This window comes from Labeo rohita, chromosome 2 (genome assembly GCF_022985175.1).
Source record: "Labeo rohita strain BAU-BD-2019 chromosome 2, IGBB_LRoh.1.0, whole genome shotgun sequence".
Taxonomy (NCBI): domain Eukaryota; kingdom Metazoa; phylum Chordata; class Actinopteri; order Cypriniformes; family Cyprinidae; genus Labeo; species Labeo rohita.
The window spans coordinates 19,483,428-19,498,510 of NC_066870.1; positions in this window are offsets into that span (position 1 = coordinate 19,483,428).

Below are 15,083 nucleotides of genomic sequence, written 5' to 3' on the forward strand. Positions count from 1 at the left end.
TTATTTTTTTAGTCATGCTATTAGTCAAATTTGCCGCAGTTTAATGGATGCAATTAAAAACAACCACATCACAGGCTTTGAACAGTTTTTTTAGTATTATTTATTTACTGTTATAGCATTTATTAATATGTTGAATTCGCTTTTATTATATATTATCAGTTTTAATCTTAGTTCAAGTTTTAGTGGTTTTATGTGCTTTTGTCATTTTTTAAAAAAAATATTTCTACAGGTTTAATTTCTTCCAACATTACTAATTTTAATTTTTCAAGTTTTTAAAGTGTAAGTTTTTCCATCTAATATTTTATTTTATTATTATATATTAATATTTTTTTAATCACGTTATTACTCAAATTTGTCCTAATTTAATAGATAAAAAAATAAAACAACTACATTACAGACACTCAACAGAGTTATTTTAGTATTATTTATTTACTGTTGTATTAATATTTTATTTATTATTAACTTATTAATATTTTGAATGAGCTTTTATTTTATATTATCAGTTTTAATCTTAGTTTAAATTTTAAGAGGTTTTGCTTTTGTCATTCAGATTTTTTACAATTTCTACATAGCTTATATGTACTGCAACAAAGTTTTTCCATCTAATATTTTATATTATTGTAGTTTTCAGCTTTAATTATATTTACAAAACATTTTAATCGTTTTTAGTTTTAGTTAACAAAAACAACACTGGTAAAATTTGAGTAGAAAAAAATGACTGGAAAATTAATCCACAGCACCATTTATATTTTACCAACCCCTAATGAAAGATATTATGCTTAATGATCCAAAGGACTGTAAAATAAATCAAATCAAACCCAGTTATTCACATACTGTATAAACCCTCAAGGGCACATAAAGAAACATCCAAAATTCAACACGGCAAAAGTGATGAACAGACATTACAAAAAGTATCTACGGTTGTGTTACAAACCTCTTTCACATTTATTTTCTTTTAATTAAGTCGCAATAAACTACTGCTAAATTGACAGCCCTGGTTAATACATGAACGCTGACTAAAAAAAAACTGAAAAACCGGACTTAACACCTGCTGCTATTTACAAGATCTGCCAAAAGGCTTTAGTACATCTTAACTCTGCATCGACGGAGGCACTGTGACTTATTGGATTTGAGGGCGAAGACAGAATGTATCCGAGGAGCTTTTTCTGAAAGTGCTGCTCCAGAATCTCTGATTTTAACAGGCCTGATGCCAAGTCTACAGCTTTGTGTCTTCACAGCACTAAATAACTGACACAGCAAGTGTTTCCTAAATGCCAGATTTGTGCCTGCTCTGAGTTTTACTCATGTAACGCATGTCAAACGGTGTCTCGACTCCTCTCGCTCGACGAAGACGACGTGCTAATAGCGCGTCGCAAAATATGCAAGGTGGATTCACGTGATTCCTGTTTGATGTGACATATCCCGTCAGGGTTAATTATCACATTGCTGTGGCGAATTAGCCTCGCTCTATGCCCATGTAAGCGCAGCGGAGAGAGAGCGAGCGTCAGGGGTCACAGCGTCGGCGGGCACACATAACAGACGAGGAAACGTAATCCTTTCTCTTTCATATCCATCTAGAGATTTCCCCGCTGTAATGAGTTTGGAATAAGAATCGAACACAAACAACTATGACCTTCCATCTCCGCCATAACAACATTACTTTCAGGTCAGCTTTGTTGTCAAAACAGGTCCTTTCTGAAGTAAGGCCCCGTACTTATCTATTCATACCGTTCTGGTAATGTCTTCATTTCCTTCAGCGCCCTCGCAGTTTTACCCTACAAATACATTTTCCAAAGAGCAGCCTGCGAAATTATACGCAGATCCGCAAAAGAGAAGCGAAGAAAATCTCACGGGAAGAAAACCTCTCTCAGCACGCTAATACACAGAACGCATTTCTCATTATACCTAATGCCGGCGAACGGCATCTTCATCCACACGGTGTGAGAATAGGATTTACACCTAAACAAAGGCAGCGCAGAATCAATCTGACAAGCTCTGGGACTTCGGATGACCCAGAGTCAGAGAGTGTGACTGAAGTAGAGCTCCAGAACCTCAAGCAGTCACCCAAATCCAGACTAGTTCCTGTCAAGCGTATCCCAGGCACACTTTAAACAGGGCTGCGCTCAACAATGACAATCGATTCCTGCCGCTCTCTGTCGCTTACACAAATAAGAGCGAAGATTTAGCCGCTTTCACATTAGCGTTAACGTTCCCTTTGACGCGGGGTGACTGTTAGCTTCTTAAAGAATTCATTTCATTTGTTCAACTGTAATGAAAAGGACAAAGTCGCCAGATTTCGCTTTGTTACATCAGTGCTGGAGAAACATTAACACTGGCACAATGCTTTAATATCCTTTGAGAGATACTTAAGGAAATGTGGCATTAAAACAGAGAGACTTTCGTAAGAGGGTTTAGCAGGAGCGTTAACAGCTCTGCCTGCGTGCACCCATTTCGAATGCCTCAATTGTGCATACGGATGTCGAGCGAACAGGAAAGAACAAATGTTTCCACATCAGCACGTGATATGGATCCCAATGCCCTCTGCGAAAGAGCCAAATAAATGGTTTCAAAACTGTTATGACAGGATCAGAATGAAATCGTGTTTTTCCTCAGGCAATCGATGTAGAGGTGACCTATATGGAGAGGTAGTATCCATTAAGTTGCACACTTTAAATGGATTAAATTGGACCGTCCAATGTGTGTCGGTGTGTGCGTGTGTATCCGGTCAACCCACTTCCATTAGGAGACAAAGAAACGTGTGAAATAGCTAGTAAAAAAATAAAATAACATATGCAGCAAAAACGGCATATCATTTAGAATGAATTTAACTATAAAGGGTGAGTGCGGAGGCATTTACATCGTCAATGGCCTTAAGGCAAATCGATCTCATCCTCTGGCACGCTCTGGTGTGCGCTTTCGAACCCCTAACAGCTCTGAATGGGGAGAAGGGTCAGTGAATCCTGCCCTCCCTTAGGGCCAAAGACCATATGTTCCAAATCCATTAAAATAACACTCAGACACTCATGAGGATGTAATAACAATCGATATTTTCAGCTCGCAAATTAATTTTTTACCATTGCTTAATTTCTCTAACCAGACCTTGACCTTCACTTTTCCTTTCCTGTGGGCAGAAGAAATAGAAATGTAAAATTAATAATAAAAAATACTTATTGGAAGATGTCAAGGTGCTAATTGCACGACAAGAGCCCTTTCGCTCATTCTGAAGGATGGAAATAGCGAAATTTTACTGCAGTGGATGTGAGAAACTGTTAATGACCTACTTGGAGAGTTGTGTCCAATAATAATCAGATCAGATCTGAGAATCGGGTCTATAATGAAGGATAAGTCATGAATGTTGCGTGAGGGAGACGGGTGAGGAAGGTTCAGATAAAGCCAAGGACATTTTTTGCTATACTTAATACATTAGTGTTGCAATATTCCCTTCTAAAATTCAAATCAAGGCACACAAATGGATAACTGCGAGCCGTAAAACTACGCTGAACAATACATCTCTTGAAGCATGCAGTCATTCCGTGGCCATGATATGTGGACTACTCCAATCTCGCACGCAGAACGGCACCATTAGTATTGGTGTGAACTACATTCTCCAGAGGCTAATTGCATATCTGTATTGAACGGAAAAAATGAACTGCCACTGTAGAAAAAGTGAAGTGAACTTGTCTCTCTGACATCCCACGAAACATCTGGCAAATTAGGCTCTAAAATGAGCTTTTTTGAGAGCGTGAGAGCATGACAGAGAGAGAGAGAAAGATGTGATGCTAAAGGTATGAAAACACTGTGTTTCTCTCTAATAACCACAACATTATTCTCTATACACCATTCTTTGTTAAACAAGGTTTTCGTCTTTGTAAGCATTAGGGATTCTAGCTTAACTTAAAGGAGAAGTCCACTTCCAGAATAACAGTTTACAAATAATTTACTCACCCCCTTGTCATCCACGATGTTCATGTCATTCTTTCTTCAGTCGTAAAGAAGTTATGTTTTTTTGAGGAAAACATTACAGCATTTTTCCTCATATAATGGACTGATATGATGCCCCGATTTTGAACTTCCAAAATGTAGTTCAAATGCGGCTTCAAACGATCCCAAATGCGATTGTAAACGATCCCAGCCGAAGAAGAAGGGTCTTGTCTAGCGAAACAATTGGTTATTTTCATAATAATAATACAATTTATATACTTTTTAATGCCAAATGCTCGTCTTGTCTTACTCTGCCTGGACTGTTTTTGTTCCTGTTCATGACAGTTAGGGTATGTCGAAAAACTCCCTTCTCATGTTCTCCCTCAACTTGAAAATCGTCCTATATCGCTGTTTTACCTTTTTTGCTAAGGGTGTTTGATCTTCTTTGCATGTTCACTTTGCAAAGACTGGGTCAGAACTTCTGCAATGATTTTTGAAATTGAGGGAGAAAATACTGAGTTTTTCGACATACCCTAACTGTCTTGAGCCAGAATACACAGAGTTCAAGGACTGCAAGGCAAGACGAGCATTTGTGAATAAAAAAAAATTTAATTGTATTTTTTTAAATGTAAATAACTGATCGTTTCACTAGATAAGACCCTTCTTCCTCGGCTGGGATAGTTTACAACCGCATTGGGATTGTATGAAGCCGCATTTAAACTGTCTTTTGGAAGTTCAAAATCGGGGCACCATGATAGCAGTCCATTATATGGGGAAAAATGCTGAAATATTTTCCTCAAAAAACATAATTTCTTTACAACTGAAGAAAGAAAGACATGAACATTGTGGATGACAAGGGGGTGAGTACATTATTTGTAAATTGTTGTTCTGGAAGTGGACTTCTCCTTTAAGACTCAGTATTACTACTACTATTAATAACAATAAATAAATAATAAATTATATTATTATAATATTACCTTGAAAAATCCAGGAGATGGCATATTCCACGAACCAGAATTATTTAAATGCATTATTAGACCGTTTTCCAAGGCTGCATGATTTATTAAACTTCGTTGACAGCAGAGCCATTGAGAGACAGTAAATGATGTTCCACAAGAACTGTTATCATTTACATGTGTGGTGCATCTCAAACTCTATCTCTGCATATTGTTATGAGTTTGCTTTTTTTATAATGTTCATCTGGAAACACAATGTGCACCATTTCATCAGATTTATAAGGTAAATCATTTATAAACCTACGCAAACACGAGAGAATACAACAGTATCTTTCTTAATATGCTACTGTAACTGTTCATTGCGAAAATAAAAGTTTAAACTGTCGCTATAAATTTAAACGTTTGATGTCCCAATATTCAAGAAATTACAATGGCTGTAGCATTTCTGTGTAAAGAAATGACCAAATATTAAAGATTAAGTGGACATTTGAATTAAATGCTGTTTAGTAAATATTAAACAAGGATTAGATAACGGAGTAAAAACAATCGACTCTGCAGTCATTTGTTATAATGCGTAATGTAAGCTACATTAGCTCTACATTATGTATTTTGTTTAATAAAACCATATGATTACTGGCTTTTGATACTTTATTTCAGCCAGTTATTATTGCCTCGTTGCTAGTATATATGTATTTTTAGTCATTTTAAGGCTATTTTTCACATAGGTCTATTTTTATTACCTCAAAAAAAAAAAAAAAAAAAAATTAGCGATCAGAATAATTGAGCGATTAATTTATTTTAAAATGTGATTTATTTCTTTGATGGCAAATCTGTATTTTCAGTATCATTACTTCAGTCTTTAGTGTCACATGACCCTTCAGAAATCATCCTAATATGTTGTATTGGTGCTCAAGAAACATTTATTATTATTATTATTAATTTATTATTATTATCAGTGTTGAAAACAGATGTTCTGTGTTATATTTCTGTGCTGTATGATGCATTTTTCCTGGATTTTTCAATAAATAGAAAGTTTAAACATTATTTATTTGAAAGAAAAATCGTTTGTGACATTGTACAGCTCTTTACTGTCACTTTTGATCAACTGAATACATCCTTTCTGAAGGAAATATAATATATCCTTTAAATACAGTATATGCTTAAATGAACTTTGGCTGCTGTAAACATTTCTGTAATTCAACTATGTTTGTCGACAAGCTTGAATAAACATTGTCAGGTCTTCAAAGACCATGTAGGTGAAATTGTTTGCATCTTGTTTGATGAATTTGTGATTATATTCAGACCAAGGGATGTTTCAAGGTCATTCGTGGACTCGCTTCCTTCCACATAAGCCATAATCTTGTATTTGTCCATTTGCAGCATAAAAATACACAGCCCTGAAAGGGAAGATTACTGCTGCTATATATAATGGAATATCAGGGTGATCTCTGCCATTTCCCATGGTTTAATTGTGTTACTGAATGTGTTGAGAGAGGGCGAGTAGGAGTGAGACAGAAAGAGACAAAGAGATAGTGTGTGTGTGTGTTCTCCAGCTTGTGTGGCCAGCTGTTGACTTTTTAAAATGGATCATCTAAAATCTGATTGCCATTTGGTGTGAGTGCTGAGACTAAGTGCCAGAGGCGCTTGCAGACGGTTGGGACAGTTCAATCCCATGAGGGAAGAACCACTTTCAAGGGCCAAAGGGGAAGGAAGAAGAGGCCACTGTTCCTCACATGCCTGACAGATTGCTGCTGTATCCAGAGTCCTCACATAGACCGGGCATACGGCACCTTGTTCACTTCTGATACCAAACATTAACCTCTGACTTCTCCTTTAGTATGTGTTTGCGAGCGAATAAACCAAACCACTGTGTTAAGAAGGTTACTTTTAATTACGAATAGTTTGTAATTTCACATGGTAGTTTTAATGTAGTTAAACTACACTGAAACCACACTTTGTAGTATAGTTATCTATACTACATGATACAAATAAAAGGAGTTATATATAAAAGAGGTTTTCAATTAGGGTGAAAACAATACTGTCTTTGAACATATTAATTTTTGGTAACACTTTAGGGACCAATTCTCACTATTAACTAGTTGCTTGTTAGCATGCGTGTTATTAACATATTGGCGGTTTATTAGTACTTATAAAGCAAATGTTCTGCATGACGACATTCTACATCCTAATCCCAATACCTGAACTTCACAACTATCTCACTAACTATAAATAAGATGCAAATTAGCAGTTTATTAAGGCAAAAGTCAGAGTTAATGGTTTGTTAATACCGGGAATCAGACCTTAAAATAAAGTGTGACCCGATTTTTTCAATTAGATTACTAATTAGAAAACGATATAACATGTAAAAACTGTGAAGAGCAACATTTAACATTTTGCATTCAACTAATTCAACCTAATTTACCTAATTAAAGTGCTACTAAAAAATTAAATATTTAACGCATTAGGTATTATGAACTAACAATAAACAATAATTGTCATCATTTATTAATCTCGGTTAATGTTAATTTTCACATATAGTAATGTATTTTAACATTTTGAGGAAACATTAATGTATTATTAACCAGGAATTATTCAATTATGAATTAATATGAATTTAAACAAATAAATTCTGTAAATATCACAATTCATTGTGCATAATACAGTTGTTAAGTGTTTAGCAAATGAAAGTATATTATTTGTTAAATATGTGTATATTTGTGTAATTATTGTTAGTAATATAATAATATAATATAATATAAAAGTCTGTGTATTACTAAACTAAAAACTCAAAATTCTTAACAAATTGAAGTCTTTGTATAATTATTCTTAGTAATAATATAATATACATTCCGACAGTGTAATAATATAATATAATATAATATAATATAATATAATATAATATAATATAATATAATATAATATAATAATGTTTGTGTATTACTAAACTAAAAAAAAAAAAAAAACTTAAAATCTTTAACAAATTGTAGTCTTTGTATAATTATTCTTATTAATATAATATAATATAATATAATATAATATAAATGTTTGTGTATTACTAAACTAAAAAAAACTCAAAATCTTTAACAAATTAAAGTCTTTGAATAATTACTCTTAGTAATAATATAATATAATATAGTAATAATATAATATAATATAATATAATATAATATAATATAATGTCTGTGTATTACTAAACTAAAAAACTCAAAATCTAACAAATTGAAGTCTTTGTATTAAATATTATTTTTGTATAATTATTCTTAGTAATAATATATAATATAATATAATATAAATGTTTGTGTATTACTAAACTAAAAAAAACTCAAAATCTTTAACAAATTAAAGTCTTTGCATAATTATTCTTAGTAATAATATAATATAATATAACATAATATAACATAATATAATATAATGTCTGTGTATTACTAAACTAAAAAACTCAAAATCTAACAAATTGAAGTCGTTGTATTAAATATTATTTTTGTATAATTATTCTTAGTAATATATGATATAATACAATGCCATAAAACAGAATATAATATAATATAATATAATATAATTTTTGTGTATTACTAAACTAAAAAAAAAACTCAAAATCTTTAACAAATTAAAGTCTTTTGTATTAAGTATTACTTTTTGTATACTTATTCTTAGTAATATATAATATAATATAATATAATATAATATAATATCAAGTTCTCTAGTGTAGGGTTACTAATTTGTCATCTACACAAAGAGTTCAAACAAACTAATTAACGAAAATAAATCAGACTTCCCCATGTTTCATATGCGAGAGAAGGAGATTGGAAGTTTGGAAGGAGATTTGATTATTACCTCGGTTCAGTCGGCTGTAAAGCGGTGCACTTGATACAACATGACAAAAACACAGCGATGCAGCATTTTGTCACGCTACACTGCTAATGGCTGGAAAAAAGTAGCTCATTACTGGAAAAGCTACTCTGGTTTGAAAACAGCTGAGCTACAGTCACACTACTGACAGGTGTAGTTACTTTCAGTTAAACACTCTCCAACGCCATACACACTCAAACACATTTCAGTCGACGCATGATATTTCAATTCCTCATTCTTACGAGTAACACAGCCAGTCTATGAGTGGTAATTGTACACCTGACATATGGATTAACCTCCCTTCAGAGACTTATAGTAATCCAATTGATTATTAAAATCGAGGGCAAAGGGTCTAGAGCGATGACAAAAAGAATGCATGTGTAATTGAGCTACATTAACCCCCTGTGTAAACAGGCACACACAAAAGGACATCACTGTCCTCTTAAAACCATGCTACAGAGCTTTCAAAGGCGCTCAGGGCCAGAGCGAAAAAGCCACATTGATTTTAAATAATGTTCCCTGTGACTCATCCATGGGAGGACATTTATCAAAGCCATCAGAGGTCTGTCTCGTATTCTCTCTCCCATCTAACTCCGGGGTCAATAGCCACACTTTAATATGCACTATTCCACTGCTTTCGAAGTCACCGATTCCTGATACAGAACAAAGGCTTTAATTCTAATAGACCAACATGGGGGAAATGAAACAGGTCGTATTTTTGGACCCGTCACCGTGAAAGGTGAAGCTATTTCGGTCCGCGGCAATAAAAGCGACGAGGCGCCGTAAAGAGGCGGCCAGCATCTTCGTACGATCCTTGGAAGTAGGGCGCTGGTGGAGCAAAGCTCACGCTGCTGGTCAGAAACTAGGACTCAGTACATTTATCTTCAGATGATGCGTGGGTGCACGATTTCATTGTGATGAAGCGACGTGGATGGAGCATTTTCTTCATCCATCAGTCATTTTCTAAGTCTAATTTTAGGGTTTGGACACATGCTTTAAGCAGCCGTGATTATGATTGAGTGGGTTTGAGGTCAGATTCTGGGTTTGGGTCACTTGTATCTGACACCTCTCATGGTGATGGCTTGATGGAGTGAGTGACTGCGCCGTGGATAATGAGGTATGGATGCTGGGAGTGTGAATGCAATTGCATCACGGGTAATACGGCTTGAAAATGACACAGTGCTGTTTTTAGGAATTGGTGGAAATTCGCTAGAACCCGAAAGGATTTGAAGCATATACTAGACACTATTACTACCCTCATTTCAGGTGTAATTTCTTTTTTTACCTTATTTAGCGTTCTGAAATAAACCAGGCATGCTGAGCATGTCATGCACACCTCGACCCATAAGAAAAAAGGCCTATGAGATTAAACCTCTCTCTGGGAATATCATATTGCGAAACTAAATATGACGTTTTACCATCTGTGTTAAGCTGTGGCACCAGTACATGCACTATTACATACATTCTTAGGTATCATTGCTTCCTTGTGGCAGACTGTGTTGGTGACCTCAGATCCTGTTGGGTGAACCTCCATCTGGCCTTTCTGAAAATAAGCTTGAGAGACTGAGCTGAGAAATATGTGGAGAAAAAAAAAAGCAATTAATTAAAAAAGAGGCAAAGCATGTCTTATATCAAATATCATACGATAATTAAAAATGCAAATAAACAAAATCAATTTAGCATTTTTTTTTCTGGTCAAAGCAAGAAGGTATTTAAAGATTAATTTTATAAAATGGTTCTAAATGGAAGCTCATGATCGTAGGATAAAGGGATTAATATAAACTCCAGATCATGATTAAAGATTATGGTTTTGTATTGCACTAGACCTTTAACTAACACGACGTAAACATCCAAGCACATAAAGCTAACTTGTTATTCTTTATCAAATGTGCTGAGAATATTGAGAACTTTGTGGAAATAAAAATAAATAATGACGGGCCGTTGAATTCTTATGAGATAATGCACACCTGAAGTGGTGATATGGGTGTGCATTATTTTCATAGAATTCAACAGATCGGTCCATTATTCCGCTTATTCTACGGTTACCACACCTCAAGACATCGATCAGATGATATATTTCAGGGCATTTTTCCAGTTTTTGTCCTTAAAACGCTATTGTGAGTAGGATTCATTTGTACGTAGGGGTTATTTGTAACACACGTAGTTTAAATATTTCCACACAAGCTAGCATAACCAAATTCATGGTATTTGCTAGCTATAGCAACACTATACAGACAAAAAAAAGTGTGCCAAAATTCAAAAGCCTTTTGGTGATATCACTGAATATTTATTTTACAATACGAAAAGTAGATTTCTGTCTGAAGTAAATTTTTCTTCTCAGTTTTTAGTATTAATTTAAAATGAGACAAATCTGCTATTATTTTAATCGCCAATCTGTTATTTATCAGTTTAGATAGTTTATTAATGCTTGGCAAGTCAGCAAAAGACACTAACAAGTTTTATGTTCCAGCTGCGCTGATGGGGAAAGTTGTAACACTGCGTTACAATCAGCCCTGCTATTATTAAACTATGCTATTCTATGACATTAGCCATGTAATTTTCACTATTTACTTTTATATATTTTAAAAAGAAACCACAAGAAACAGGTGAATAAAGACTCACAATCGATGTGTAATGTTGAGAAATTATTATTTAAAGAAACGTAAAGCATTTTGGCTCATTTATGTGTCTCGTGTTCTATGAGAGCTGTGTTTGGAGGCAGGCGAGTGTTTTTTTGAATGTCTGTATGTTTTTCATCTATTTGCGCACATTGTTTTGAACTATACTGTATAGCTGTGTTTTGCGATCAGGGCCGTCCGACCCATGGTTGCGATGTGTTCATTGTGAGCTTCAAAAATTAGATTTTTTTTTTTTTTTTTAATTCTTAAAAAACGCCATTATTTTATTTGAAAAAGTTAATCATTTTATTTTATTGACATAATATTTTAGTTTGTTGTTTATATTTTTAAGCTGTCATATGGTCATGTTACAAAGTGCCCCTCACATGTTACAATGTACCCCACATACGGGGCATGTTGTCACTTTTCACTTCCTTTCTTTTGAGATAACGAAAAACGTATACACTGTAATTATGAAACAAAGCGACATATTTGTACAAGACAAGTGTGAAATTGACGTGGATAAAAATTATACTCTTAACCCCATGTGGATTTACACTAACTGAGAAATTCAAAAAGTGTTAGGTTGTGCCCCGCGCTTCGCCTATCTCATCTAACGCATCCGTTGCTAATTCCAAAACGTCATTTTAGACCTAGTAACGACGCTTGAGCCATTGATAGCATACTAATGCAGTTAATAATGAAGTTTAGACAGACAGGCAGACAGACAAGCAGACTGACGGAGAGAGAGAAAGAGAAAGACAGAGAGAGAGCTTGTGAATTAAGTTACCTCTCTGAGTCTGTGCGTCTCTCAACAGTGACCGGCAGCAGTGTCTATACTAACGGTGAAACTCAGTTCATTTTCTTCAGGAACAGCGCCGTTGTTCCCTCGTTTGTGAGAAATGTCATGTAGTTTTTAAGTTGTTAATGGTAAGAGCAGCGCTAACAACATTAGCGCGTATGCTAACGTGTATGCGTCTGTAAGGGCTAGAGAGTGGAAATAGAGTATGTGCTTTCCGTATATAATAAAACGTAATTTTGTGGCAAAACATGTAACTAACCTTTTGTTTTTATCCTATTATTTACTGTATTTATTTGTTTAGCCAGTGTCGTTGTGGGGTTTGGTTATTTTGCTGTTTTAGGCTGTTAAGGACCATTGAAATAACTGAAATCATGTGGCGATCAAGAGCTGCCTGGGACGACGTTAGCCGTGCGTTTCGAGAAGGTCCTGGCTGCAGCCTGCAGAACGGGGTGGAGCTGCATGTGGGGCAGGGCTACATGTGTCGCCCCGCCCACAAATTATATCATTGGTCTGCAGGATTTTATTTGCACTCGTTTGTCGCTGCGTTGGTGAGTAGTTGAGCTACGAGTTTTGTCTTATTTGATTAGTTGTAATGATTGATCACAATATTGCGTTCATTATGTCACTAATGAGCGATTGTATAAGGAGATGTGACGTAGTTAAAATAAGACTGCCCTCGTGTGTGTGTAGACGGAAGACACAACAGGTGGGCCTCTGCTAATAAAACAGTTATGTTAAACTGCTGTTTTGTATGACCAATAAAATGAAATACTCAAACTGCATTATCTTCATGTTCTTTGAGTTTATTCCTCTTCATATATTGTTTAGTCCAAGGCTTTTGGACTTCCAACTTTCTTTAACATGAGGTAATCTCTATATTTTATCTCTACATGTACACATAATTGATTGTGAAAGGTTTTGTTATCAGAACAAAGCAATAGCTGTCATGTAGTTCTTATAAAAATGTCACTTTATCAATTCATAATTCTAAGACAACATTTTCAAAGAAACTTTAAGTGTTGTGTTGGTGACAAAAAAAAAAATACATTAAATACAAGTAAATGCGTAAATAAAAATAAAAACCCATAAATAATTTAAATTTGCAAATAAACATTAATCGTTGCGATATACAGTTCTTAATGCACAAAGATATGACAGGTCGAAAGCAGGATGTGGATGCTTGCTTAGAAATAATAATGAAATTTTGCCCAAAATAATGAATGAAAACATAATGTATTATGTTTGGTATAGATTAATATAACATGTAGATAATTAACGAATTCATAATATATTGTTTATTTTTGTATGTAAGTTAATATCACAAATTATATTCTATATATATATATATATATATATAGCTTCAGCTGTGCTCTTAACCACATTTCCTGTTTACAGAGGTTGTCTACGTCATTACATGTCATTAGCCAACGAATTTATAATATATTGTTTAATATTTTATATGTAACAGATATTTAATATCACGAATGAATCGTAGCTTGAACTATGCTCGTAACCTCATTTCCTGTTTACATGTCATTAGCCAATGAAAGCAGTTGTGGGCGGGGCGATGCGTGTAGCCCCGCCCCCACGGGCAGCCAATCAGCTGCAGGCTGCAGCCGGGTATACTTGTGCGTTTCCCTGAAGATAATGCACACCGTCACAACGTTCGTCAGCCAATCAGATTCAAGCATTCAACGCCCCGTAGTATATAAAAAAATAAGGATCGGGTCATATGGGTTTTCGAAAAATATCTTTTTTGCAGTTTGTAACATATCTATCCTTCAGTGTAAACAGTTTGCATATTTCCATACAGTTTGCAAGTTGTTATTAAAAAAAAAAAAAGTGCATGATAAATAAAGATAACAGCTGCCTTTCATTTCGGAGGCTGCATCCTCCGGAAGTCGCATTTGAAAGCTGCTTTAAGGATGTGTTATTTAAGAAAAGTAACCATAATAAAACTGAGTGTTATTCCTTGTGAGGTGTAAAATACTACAATTTATTTTTTACTTTGCAATTTAACGCTTACTTTTCTTAAGTGAGACCTCCCTGATGACATGTGCAGCCTTCAAATGCAAATCCTTCAAATGCACTGGTTCGAATTCATTTTTTTCTCACAATACATCAGCAATACAATTCAAACCTTTTGTTGTTTGCTTGTCATTTTACAGAGGACTGCTTCTCTAATCTTGGCTTTAATCTTTGTTGGCATCTGAATTTTTTATGTGGACCAACAAGCGTCTCCCAACCACAACCTGTAAGTACGATTCATATGTTATGTGTACATTTTCAACTGAGTGGTGAAAATATCAAGTTTTTTGTAATGTATATCTAGTGCAGCTTTAGGTTTGTTTTAATTACTCTGTGTAATAATAAAGAATGTAGACATATTTTGGTTTACAAACTGTGTTTCATCAGTTAGTCACTCAGCTAACGTATCCGCCATTATTGTTTTGTTAAATGTTTACAGTTTAGCAGCTACACTTTAGCTGTCTGCACGATTCTCTTGCATAAATGTTAAACAAAAAGTTTTTATGTCATTATTTCAAGAATGTATTGGAACACTGTATTATTGTTTTTTATGTAAAGCTGCATGCTTTGTCGATGGTAGCCAGGGTTGCCAGGTTTTCACAACAAAATCCACCCAATTGCTACTCAAAACTAGCCCTAAACTAGTCCAATCGTGTTTCGAAGGGGGTCCCCTGTTAAAAATTGCTTTTTTAACAGGGGGTGTAAAATATAAACATTTTTTTCAGGGTTCCCCTGGTAAATTCGCATTCTAGGGGTTAATGACGTTACTGGGGTTACTTCAACCTGCAGACATCAAAAACAACCGCAGACTTGGCAACACAGATGGTAAGGCTTGCTAACTTGCTCAAGTGCTGCTCTCTGTGCCAATCACAACAGACTTGGCCAGCTGACCAATCAGAGCAGAGTAGG